The sequence below is a fragment of the Eschrichtius robustus genome, chromosome 20 (genome assembly GCF_028021215.1).
Source record: "Eschrichtius robustus isolate mEscRob2 chromosome 20, mEscRob2.pri, whole genome shotgun sequence".
Classification (NCBI taxonomy): domain Eukaryota; kingdom Metazoa; phylum Chordata; class Mammalia; order Artiodactyla; family Eschrichtiidae; genus Eschrichtius; species Eschrichtius robustus.
In genome coordinates this window covers 43,398,124-43,410,707 of record NC_090843.1, presented here as the reverse complement: position 1 = coordinate 43,410,707, position 12,584 = coordinate 43,398,124, and the positions used below count along the sequence as shown (strand labels likewise).

The 12,584-nt window shown below is 47.6% G+C and overlaps 1 protein-coding gene across 3 annotated transcripts in view; it reads left to right on the top strand.

Annotated features, from left to right (window-relative positions):
• The window catches only part of BCAS3 (BCAS3 microtubule associated cell migration factor), a 568,366-nt gene that overhangs the window by 530,849 nt on the left and 24,933 nt on the right, over window positions 1-12,584 (top strand). The gene's annotated exons all lie outside the window — the stretch shown is intronic.

Here is a 12,584-nt window from a genome sequence, read left to right as displayed (position 1 = left end):
TGTCTTTGTAAATAAGGCCTTTGACTCTACCACAGGTATTTATTAGGCATAGAAGTTGTTCAGAGGGCCTGCACCCCTTGTGTGAAATTGCAAATCTATAAAATTCAAACATTGTCTTTAATGAATAGTCAAGATAGATCATCTTTTCCTAAGCAATTGGCTTTGGGACATTATCTTTCCAGGATAAATAGAGATATTCATTAGACTTATGCTAATATTGCAGGCAGAAGGTACCTGCTGAGGTAGAGAACTCGGGAGTGTCCCTCTAAGCAGCGTGGGGACCTCTTCTTTTTGGAGTTAGTTTAAAATGAAAGACTGATACTGCCTGGAGGTAGGAGGGTGGCTGAGAAATGCCCTTAGGAGCTCCCTTCATACCCATGACACGTACATACTTCAGACTGAAAGATAACGAAGTCTTGTTCTTTCATCCATTCATTCAATAAATATTTACTGGGCACCTATTATGTGGCAAGATCTGTGCTGCAGGCTCTTGGCTCTCAGGTATCTCTGGGACATCAGAACAACTTCAGGGGGAGCCCGTTTGATCCTGGAGGACAGCAGTGGAGGATCTTGTGCAACATGAAAGCTACAGTAGAGACGTTACTGGTGACTTTCACATTCCCGGTTTAGAAATGAGCAGCGAGCTAAGCTATGTGGATGTTCCCATGCCACAGGAAGCCACACCGTTTAGACATCCTCCTTATGTCTCAGAGGAGCTGGAGGGAAGTGGTGAAAGCACCAGCCTAAGGCCATCTGGCTTCTCAGGGCAAAATCAGTACTTTGCATGCAGATTACACATCGTAATCTTGAAGGTTCTATCTCGTACCTTGTCATTTGAATCCTCACATAACTTTGAGAATTACGAATAACTAGCCAGAATAGCTAGCACTATTATTGCTCTTTTCCAGTAGAGAAAACTGACGTGCCTGGAGGCTGAGTGACCTGCACAAGGTCACACAGAACAGACCAGAGCCAAAGCTAATACTTAGTTCCCCACTCTTACCCACGTACTCTTTCTACCAGCAGAATTCGTTGACCTTGTAAGCACCTTGTCTGTCCAAAGGATCTGACCCCCAGCCCCATCTCACAATGCTTTTAAAAATAAGATATAAGGTGAAGAGAAGAGATTGCAGCTAGATTCAAAGGGTACAAGCAACTCGGGCCTTGAAGATAGACACCGCGGGCAGGGGTAGGAGGAGGAGGGATGGTTCACCCAGTCTGTGATGTACCACCACCCATCTTGGCTCTTGAGAACAAGAGAGTCACCTCCTACGTTAGAAGATGATGATAGAGCTCATAGCCAGGCCTCTTCATTAATGACTTGCCCGGGAGGGTTTTGGTGGGTTTGCAAGTTCATTGAGTTGTTTGGTAGGTATTTGTATAAGAAAGATGACTTGGTTTTTATTTATTTACCTTTTTTTTTTTTTTTTTTAACAGTCTGAGACATATGAGAAAGCTATGCTAGTAACTTTTCTACCCTGGAGGCATTTCTAAAACTCAAATGAAGCACAATGAGAAATTCATTCTTCCGTTCAGCTGTTAGCTCTAACTCAAGGTTAGATGACAGGGCCGTGTCTGTCTGACATGGTAACAGGAGGTGTCCAGGCCCCTCCTAAGGGCCTCTTGGCGCCTTGGCTTTTCTCTCTCTCTCTCTCTCTCTCTCTCTCTCCTTATGGATGGCTCTGCCCTTCCTCTAATTCACTGTGTACCCCAGGTCCAAAGATAAAAAGATAGGTTTCAGCAAACACACGGGCACACTCATTCTGGGCTAACTCTGTAAACCTGCTCCTTGCGTGAGTGTAGCAGAAACAAAATATGTCGCTTCCTCCTCGTGGGAGGGATTGGCATTGCTTACACAGGGAAGGGGTAGAGGAGGCTCTGCTGGCCTTTTTGAACTTGCTTCTCAACTAGGGAAATGAATAACATCCTGATTGGCCCCAGTGGAGTAGAAGCGGAGGAAAAGGAGGGGAAATCCTGGCCCCAAGCTCCAGCCACGGCATACGAATCACTTTACCCAGGTGCCAGACTTGGCACAGAGTGTGACCAGTGAGTGGAGGGGAAATCATAAGCAGATTAACACAGTTTTTTGGACATTTTCACACTTAACTAATGAAGTGGGCATTTTACAAAGCCTAAGCAGAATCTCCTTCACAGGCAAGCAAGAGTTCCCCAGCCTTCTCCTATAGGCAAGAAGGCTGGAGGGGAAAGGGCAGAGATAACCCAAGCATTGGCCCTCCCCACCTAACACACACACACACACACACACGCACACGCACGCACACGCACACACACACACACACACACACACACATTCTACTCGGCCCCTAGACTTAGCACGAGGTATGAACTTCTCTGTTTGCTTTCATAGAGGGTTAACCCCGGGCCTTAGAACTTGTGTCAACACTTAGCACAAGGCTGGAACCAAGGGGAGAGGCTGAGTGACTGGCAGATGAGGGTGGTCTGAGGGTTGAACTGTGGGGTGTGGAGGGGGATGGAAAGGCAAAGGAGATACCAGTTGAATGTCAGCTGGATGTAAGGGACCCAGGACTGATTTGCAAGATCGAGGTTCTGTCTATTCCTGCTGCCGTCAGGGGCCAGGACCCGTCCCCTCCCTGGACCAATTTCCTTGTCTTGAAATGAGTAGATAGAAGCAGATATACTCTAAGAATGTTTGGTGGGACAGGACAAGGGGAGGGGCGGGCCGTGTCAGCAGCAGTCTCCAGCTTTATTGCGCACACGGATCCCCTGGGGATCCGACTTCAACGCAGATCCTGATTCATTCATCTCTCGGGTGGGGCCTGAGAGGCTCCATTTCTAATGGGCTTCCTGCTGCTGCTGGTTGGGGGCCCGCACTTTGAGTAGCACAGGTGTGGAGAACAGGATGGGGTCCCCCAGTCTACGCTCTGCCCCCCACTTAACTCCCTGCACTTATTTCGTCAGCTGTGAAACGGGGACTAGTAATAGTTGCCTTGCCTTCCTCCCTAAGGGTGTTGTGAGGATCAAGGGGAGAAAGGCCTGTGAAAGCACCTTGTAAAGGGTAAGGCAGTGTGAGTGTAAGGGATTATTTTCATTGTGAAGGTTTCTACGCCTCAGTGCTCTCCCGTGTGTGTTCCTGCAGCGGCTCAACTTTTCCCTACATCCTCCTTTGTTTCCATGCCTGGGCTGCTAGTCAACGTCACCAGCCAGGGCTAAACAAATACTTGGACATGTCAAGGCAGGAAATGACAGTTCCCGGGCACCCCACTGTTTCAGGTGCAGAACAAGCCCCAAACACACCTTGTGTGATAAATTCAAGTGATACCAAGCTGAGCCCCACCCCCTCCCCCATGGGCTGCCAGGCCAGGAAATGAGGCCAGAAGTCAAGGAGGTCCCTGTAGGACAAGGGACCCAAGCAAAGCGCTAGCCAAGCCTTCAGCAAGGTGGATCACCAGTCCACGCTTTGATGCCACTTCTGTGCCCACCGCAGGCAGCCACGATGATATTTCTGAAGTGTGTTGGTCTGTTCACTGAGGACCTCCACAGATGGTTCCACAGCTACCCTGTGAGGCAAGAAACGAAGGTGACTGAGGCAAGTCATAGACCCTCCCTGACCCTCAGTATCCTCATCTGTAAAATGGAGTCAACAGTGTCTGTCCTGCCTACGGTACAAATTGCTGTGATCCTAGAATCAAAGTGAAATAACTGTGTGAAAATATGCAGTGATTCTGTGAAATTATGTGAGTTGTTATTCTTCATGAGAGACTTCCTGCTCCAGTGGAGTTGACTCACAGCCCCACGTGAGGAACATCCTTGCTTTCATTTCTGTGCTCAGACCTCCCCGCCCCCCACCTTCCCTAGTGTGGGCTGTCCTCCACCCACCTCAACCTCCACGCCCGATGGAAAGCATTCCCAGGCACCCCAGCTCCAGTGGGGGTCCCTCACTGTCCAAACTGTGCTGGTTTTCATCTCGCTCCTCGTGGGCCCTGAGGCCAAGTCTCTGCCGAGCAACTTCTTTGGAAGGGCCTGGAAAGTACAGATCCTGTTATATAATAGACCCCACGTCAGAGTGGCAGGCCAGGCCCAGATCTTCATCCCAAGATGCCTGCGGCGGAAAATCTGGTTCAGGTTTACCCCGTGGAGTGAGTACTGATGGGTTTTGGTGGCAGAGATTGGTAGAAGGCTGACCACACATTACAAATGGAAATGCCTATTGCCCAAGCTGGGGGTGCCATTTTCAAGGCCACAGAGTTAGGGGACCACCAGAATAATAAAACCAGAAATGGGCAGGGTATCAAACCAGTCAGCTCTGGGGCCCACACGCACATCCAGGACCCTCCTTCAGCACAGGGTGGGTCCCTCCCTTTCCCCAAAGCCACTGCTTAGAGGAGCAAATGGCAGCAGGACCCACTTTGCCCACCCATCCCTCTCTGGCCTTTGAAAACTCCTGAGGCCAGCAGGGCCCAGGCCTGCAAAGTTGGGCCTCCGTTCACCTCAGCCAGCCCGGGGAGCAGAGTGGTCTTATCTGAGGAAATGCAAATCCTCAGGCAGGAGCAAAAATAACCCAGAAGGGCAAGCTATGCTCGTCTGTGTGTATACTGGGTTTCACATCTGAAATCCGGTCGTGATAAATCTGATGGTTTTGAAACATCTTCTTTAATTAATAAAAACAGAGGACATCTTAGCCCCAGGTTTCAGACTTCAAAGTTCTCCTCAGTTGAGAGCCTCAAATTTGGCTTATTTGTGGAGCACTGTAATCTCTTTCAAGACAAACACAGGGTTTTAGTTGGGTTGCTGCCCCCACCCCACCACAGCTGAATGGCAAGAACCACTTTATAATTCGAGACTGGGAAGACTGAGCTGAAAACCCCCTTCCTGGTCCTGCAGCCATATTTTCAAAATCAAAATTCAGCCTGGATTTTCATGGGGAAAGTACAGGCTTTGGAGGCAGATGAACCTAGAATCAGAATCCTGACCATACCCTCGATACTGTCATCTTGAGCAAAAATGTTACGTCTCTCTGCCTCAGTTTCTTGATCTGTAAAATGGGAATATTGATGCCAACATCAGACTTGTTGGGGTGATTCCTATGAGGTAATGCACGTGAAGTGGCTATGCCTGGCGCAAAATAGACACTCGAGAAATGCCCGTTCTCTTGCCTTTCCTGATACCTGATCTGATCACAGAACTAATTATGTGGAATCGGGACTGTCCTGGAAAACCTAGTTTGTGTGCTTACCTGTCTTGAGAGATACAGTTCCATGACGTTTTTCCATTCAAGGAGTTGTTAGGTTTCCGAGGATACCGTTTGTCTTGCAGTGTCTTCTGAGCCTTACCATAGGAATCCTATGACAGAGGGCTGTGTGTAAACTTCCTCTCCACCCTCAGAAGCAGGCCAAGCATCCTGAATGGTTAGCCTAGCTGCAAAATGATTCTTCTCTTCTCACCTAGAGGGGGAGAGATCTTGATTGTGCCACGTTTCAAGCAGAGGAGGAAAGGGTCTCTGGGATCCTGTCTGGGAAATGCCCGTGTCCACCTGACTCAGAAAGCTCTTCTGTTTGAGGCACCTTCAGGTCTGGTCTGAGTGTGAAGCCAGTGGTAACTCCCCTGGGACCTGCAGTGATGACTGATTTCTTGGGCTCCCAGGCAAAAGGCAGGGCCCTGCTCAGTGACCTCCTAATGATGTGTGAGGGGCTCAGACCTTCCTTGACAGTCATGGAAGGGTGTCTCCTAGGAAGCTGTGTCCTGTTTATCCAAGGGATAGTGGGAGTGTGGGGGGCAGGACAGGGTGGGGACAGAGGTGACAGGTAAAGGGACTTGATGTAAAAATCGACTCCTTCCAGACTTGCTCTACCTGCCCTTTCTGATCTGATGCATGAAATTTGTACAGAGGTGGAATTGTTTCTGCCATTTTTCACACACAAGTTGGTGCACATTCCTGATATGAATTAGTAAGAAATATGCCAGATGTACACAGGGATGGGTCAACATCGCATGCAGCCAACCACGGCCACTGGGAGAAAAGTCAAGTGTGGGCCCTGGAGCCACGGGCTCACCTGCCCCGGCTGAGTCAAGCACAGGGCTTGGCAAGCGAGTCAACTCAGCAGAGTCAGGGCTTCCCTTCCAATGCTTTTCACAGGCTCACCTGTGATCCAGGTCCCAGCATGAGTGTTTCTGCCATAGGCATTTTTTTCTCTCCAATTTTTTCTTAGTATTTGTTGGTTTGCTTTATGCTGATTACGGAAGTTATAAGAAACATATAGAAAGGTTTAAAGTAACAGAAGAGTTCCATGTAACCCAACTGCCCAGAGGCAACCATGGTTAATAACATTTTCTCATGACTCTTTTAAAATGTTTTTTTTTTATGCTGTCTTTACATTGTTCAGTAATACTAACTGTACAATTTTGTTTTATTTTTTTTAAAAATTGAAGTATAGCTGATTTACAATGTTTCAGGCGTACAGCAAAGTGATTCAGTTTTATATATATATATTTATGTGTATGTAAATTTACATATTTTTATATATACATATGTATTCTTTTTCAGATTCTTTTCCGTTGTAGGTTATTACAAGATATTGAGTAGAGTTCCCTGTGCTATACAGTAGGTCCTTGTTGTTTATCTATTTTATATAAAATAGTGTATGTCTGTTAATCCCAAATAATTTAACATCATCTCTTATAGAATTTCTCCCGTTATAAGTAACGTTTTTCAAGACTTACCTACTATTCTACTGCCACGATGAAGCGTAATTTACTTAACATATACCCTGTTGTAAGGCTGCATTCAAGTGGCAGTGAGCATCTTTATGCATGAAGGTTGTTGGCGTCTTAGATTAGGGTTAGGTTGGGTTAGGTTTCTAGAAGTGGCCTTTTATGTTTTTAAAAGGCTCTTTATACATATTGCCAAATTGCCCTTTAGATAGTTTATACCAATAATATTCCCATTAGCAACAGTCTATTTCATTTCATCCTTACTTGTGTTGAGTTCGATTCTGTTTATTCATTAAAGAATTTAGGGGAAAAAAAAAAAAAAGAATTTAGGGAACAGAAATGTCCTATCCCCACCCTCTGATGTGGGGAGATCAGGGCATGTGAGGGACCTGACCTCAGAGCTAAGAGGCCACCTCCCCTGCTCTCCTGGGCCCTCTGCAGTCATCCTCAGAGAAGAGGGGGATACATACCCAACGTAGATGCTGTAACTCCCTATCAAAGGCTCTGGCTATGTGATGACACAGAACCACTCAGCTTTCATGATGGAGTTGCCCAGACTGGGAGCTTATGTGACTGTTTCCCACCCAGTATCCTCCTCAAGCTGCTTGTCTTCTGGCCTAGAGGTGTCCCTACTCACCTTCTAAGCCTTTCACAGAATCCCACTGCCCCTAAGAAGAGCTGCTCACAGAGCCCTGGGGTAGTCCCCTATGTTGGAGTGGCCCCGTTCAGTTTTACAAAGCACTCTTTCATGTACTACCTGATCAGATGCTCATGACAGCCCTGGAAGGCAAACGTTCATTTCCCTGTTTTATAGGTGTTATCATTTTCCTAGGGCTGCCGTAACAAATTACTACAAACTTGGTAACTTAAAACAACAGAAATGTATTCTCTCATATTTCTGGGGGCCAGAAGTTCAAAATCAAGGTGTCGGCAGCATCACGCTTCCACCAAAGTCTCCACGGGAGAATCCTTGCTTGCTTCTTCCAGCCAAGACTCCTTTACAGGGTGGCTGCTTGATTATGGAACTGGTTCATAGAAAATGAAATTTGGTACCCTTGGATACCCTAGGAACCTCAGACATCATGTCACCATTACTCTGTTAGTGTATTACTGTTCATTACATTGAAAATATTAGCAAACCCCTTAAATGAGAGTTGCTCATTTATTCTCCATGTGGTAAGTGGGGAAATTAAGACCTAGAGTAACCAGAAAAGTTAATGGGAGAATTCCAATTGTAGCCTGGATGTCTGGATTTGTAATCTATATCCTAAGCTGTAAAGTATGAGTTGTGATCATATATTACAGTTAAAATTGTTGTCAAAATGACTATTTTAAATAGCACAGAAATTCTTAGTGTCTCAGTTACTGTTGAATTCCTCTTCCCTGTCTCAGGCGCCTTTGACATGCCCCACACGGCAGTCTGTTCATGGACCTCTGATGAACAGTGACTAATTCCTTCCCGCTAGTGGCCCCGAGGGCCTGTGAGGACAGATGTGCCATCACCACATCTGGCTCGCCAGCATCTCCTGGCTTGCCACCATTAGCTAAGGGTGTTTCTGTACTTTGCTGGTACCTTTCCCTTCTATTGCTAAGTTTACTTCTGAACTGGAATAGTAGATCCTTTAATGACCTAACCGCCAAACCTAAACCCCGCAGCCAAACGGATGACTATGGGACAAACATGGTACACGGTCACAAGTTTGGTGAGCATTAGATAGTCGGAGTCATAAAAGATTGCTGGGGTCTAGGCCTCTTTGCTCTGTACTGCGTCTTTAGATGTGGGTTACGGTTATCTTGGGAACCAACGTAAAGGACTGAGAGGGACAGACGGGGTCCTCATATGCTCTCAGTCTCCCTCTCCCATGTCTGTTAGCCATGACATAGCACATGTTGAGATAGTGAAACATGCCTGTGGCCACATCTAATAACCACAAAGCTAAAGTCCTCAGCCCGTGCTTGTATGAACCAACCTGCTCATATAAGCACAGAGAAAGCACCAGTCTCAAGCTCAGTTTGGTGCCCTAGTTTGGAGATCAGGTGGGGACACTCTCCCATGGCCGCTCTCATCATGCCTGGGATCATTTCTTAGTCACCATGGACATCATTATCATCACACACTCTCACCCAGGAAGGCTTATGTCTTGAAGAGCGTTGTTTAATGACAAGTTTTGCTCTTGGTACCTGGCCTCCCTGGTGGCTGGAAATCTGATCAACAGGCTCTCATCAACATCCAAACCCTGGGCTGAATCTAATGGATGCAAAGCGGAGGCTGAGCCCCAGTCTCCTAAATAGCGAGGGTGTGATGAGACACTATCAGCTCAGAGGAACATCCCACCTCCCCCATGCTGCCTCCACCGCTGGGCTTCCGTGCCCCTTGACAGTGGTGCACAAAAGACAGAGCACGTGTGCCACTCACCTCCCCCCTGGAGCTTGCTGGCTCACCAGCTGTCATGGCATGCCTTTAATGCGTTTGTGAAACCCGAGAACCTGACCCATTTCTCCTCTGGGGAGAGAGTGTAACGCAGGATGCCAAGCTGGGAGGCAGGATTCGGGAAGCTCACCTGTATGAACCTGGCTCTCTGTGTCATCCAAGGCAGATTGTTTGGGTTCTTCCAATTCCCAGAATCTCACCTGTAAACTAAGCATCCAGGGGGTAGTAGAATGATACTGTAACATTGTTTTCCGCTCACTTACAATTTTTCTCCTTCCTCTTATTTAATTTTAGCTCCTTTTTCTGCTTGCCTCCATCTCCTCCTCCCAATCCTGGCCCTAGATGTTTAGTCTCTGGGACAATACACCCAAAGGGTATTGACTCCAGAGTGACTGTCAAATTTCTCAGATGTTTAAAAAAAAAAAAAAAAAAAAAATTTCTCAGATGTTCATAATCAGTCAATAAACATGTTTGGAGCAAGCACAATGCACAAAGTCCGGTGCTTATTACAGACTTACGGCTTGTGGAGGAATCCACGCCCTCAAGCAGCTTCTAAACTAGGTTGAAGAGCAGATCATGAGAATCATGTAAGGCAGTGTGGGAAGAACACCAGGGGACCGACCTCACTAACCTGGGATCTGAGGATGGGCTTCAGAGGCATCCCTCAACACCCTGAAACTGCTTATATCATTTCACGTTTGCCAATACACGTTTTGGGGGTAAGTTTATAGCTTTCACCAGCTTCACCCCAAGAGGTGAAGAATTTTGTGTACAGTCAGACTTTGTAGAAGAGTGCTCATGATAACTTAGATTATCATTATAACAAGGTTTCGTTGAGCCAATGAGACCTGAACTGAATCTTAGAAAATATATTCAGAGAACAGCGGGGTGGGAGGCAGCCCTGAAGGAAGGCGTCCCCAGGGAGCATCACGGGAGGACTGTCGCACTTAGGACCGGTGACCTTAAGTTGTCTCACCTCCCTCAGTCTCCGAAAAATGCAGATCTGTAAAATGGTGATCACTGCTGCTTCCCAGAATTTTGTGGACCTTGAGCTTTTTTTTTTTTTCTTGCTCACTTTGTATTCCCATCCCTCCGCACGGGACTTGACTCATATCACAGTGGACACTAATCCATATTTGATGAATGTGTGAGTTAACCGAAATCATAAACGTGAGAGGGCTTGGTAAACAGCAGAGCGTTGCTTCAGCTAAAGATCTTTGTTGCTAAGTACATATACTTTGTGCTTTGCAAGCAGCCTGCACTAAATGTCTTCTCCCCCTTGAAACTGACCCTTTCCCCCGTAATGGGGCTCAAAGGGCCAGCCCATCTGATGGAGTGTCTCTAGGCTGGCCAGATGAATGATAGCGGTGCCGATCACGCTGACAAGATGTGCAGTTGCCTAAGAGCCCAGAGGTGACCTCACTCTCCAAGGGCTCGGCCTCTAACCCCAGCCCCTGCTGGCACACGCACACACCTGCAGCCCTTTTCTCGCTCCAAGACAAGGAGACCCCGTGAGCTCCTTTGCTGCCCTCATCTGCACGGGCAGGAAGGATGGACAGCAAGGGGGCATTGCTGGGCCTCTGCTGGGACTCCCTCTAGCACTATAAGCGGGACCGCTGATGGCGTGCTCTCTGTGACCTCTCAGGACTGTCGAAATGATCAAATGCTCCTTTGCTGAGCACTTTTTGTATCCCCAGCCTCCTACTCACAGCTTCCTCGCAGTACCCCTGCTAAGAGAGAACAGATTAGATCTTCTGTCAATTTTTCTTTTCTCCTGCGTGCCATCCAACAGACAGGATGACTCATCGGCGTTACCAGGATACTCCAAGAAACTTGGGCTGTTTGGGTGTGGGCAAGATTTTTAAAAGGCCGTGGTTGAAGGTGACGGGAGTTCTCAGAACAAGTTAGGAAAGATAGAGGTGATTTCTCCCTGTAACAGTTCTCCACTGCAGATGAAGCTGGTAGAATGAGCTCCAAGATAAGAGTTAGGAGCTTGTGTTCCAGATCTGTCACTTAGAGACTCTGAGCAAGCCACTGAATCTCTCTGAGCTTCCAGCTCCTCTCCCATAAATTGGAGTGGTACCCTTCTTGCCTCTCAGGATCACTGTGATAGTCAACATTTACGATGATACTTCAAGTGGTATAAAGTTGTACCTATTTGTTATTATTAACATCTGCACGAGCATACCCCTTATGTGCAGAGCACTCACTATATGCTATTTATCTAATGCAAACCCCGTAACACCCCTATAAGATTGTGTTGTTTTTCCATTTTTACGGATGAGGAATCAGAGGCTCAGAAAGGTAAAGGGCTTGCCCAGAGCTATACGCATACAAGTAATATGTGTTAGAGCCTGTATTTCTGTTTCCATTCTCCACTATAACACTAGCTCATGATCCTTTTCTCCTGTACACTGTCACTTTGTCCCTTAAAATATTACATACTCCTCTGGCCTTTACCCTGTCTCATGGACCGGGCCCCTTACCTGCACGCTTCTTGCTATAACATCTTGCTGGACTGTTACGTTTTCTTCCTGCTTTGGCTTCTGATACTCCTCTTGGCCCTGCTGTCAGCTTACCTGCCCTGACCTCTAAACACAGTATGTACAATCCTTGACTGAGCGCCTTTCTAGAGGCAGGCACCCTGCTCCTGTGAAGTGAGAAAAGGAACGATCATCCTCTTCCCTTCCCCAGGCTCTGGGACATCTCTGTCCATTAAAAAAAAAAAAAAAAAAAAAAGTTGCCGCCCCGGCCCTGAGCGCACGGGGAGGAGGAGTGCCCACGTTTTATTGTTATTCTCCTCTTCTGGAAATTACTAAGCATAGACTTGCCAGGCAGACCCCAGGCAGACCAGGAACACTGGTGCTGTAGCTCTTGATCTTGTCAACTAAGAGTGGGGCGGTAGAGGAAAACTCAGACTCCCGGCAGGAACCTCACTTAATCTCTTCCCTCCTTTGAGACGGGGCAAAGAGTTACTACTTCAGAGATGGAAAAAGGAGGTGGAGGGACTCGCCTCACATCACTTAGTGAGTGGGCACTGCAATCAACAGTCCACTGTGTGTCTTCAGTCCTTGTGTGTCCTTGGGGACTGGGCATCTTTGAGTCGTGGCTGATGCCGGTTGAGTGTGGGCCCCAGGGCATCACTAGCACAGCCCAGGCCCTTAGAGGGCTGACCTCAGAGCACCTCTCCCCCACTGCCCAGCGCCTGGCTCCCCAGACCCACCGCCTGACCCTACCTGCTGGAGAGAGAAGGCGGTATAGGGCAGCTCCCCGTCCCTGAGTCTGACCTGACAAGCTGATCCCCAGCAACCGACTCCCAAGGTGGCCTCTTCTTGGGGAGACGCATTTATAGACGCTGACCATTACCCCGGCACCAGGAATCTACCCTCCAGTTAGGCAAGAGATAAATCAAAGCCAAACTTGGCTGATGACATTCAGGAGCCAGGAGTGACCCTTGCCACAC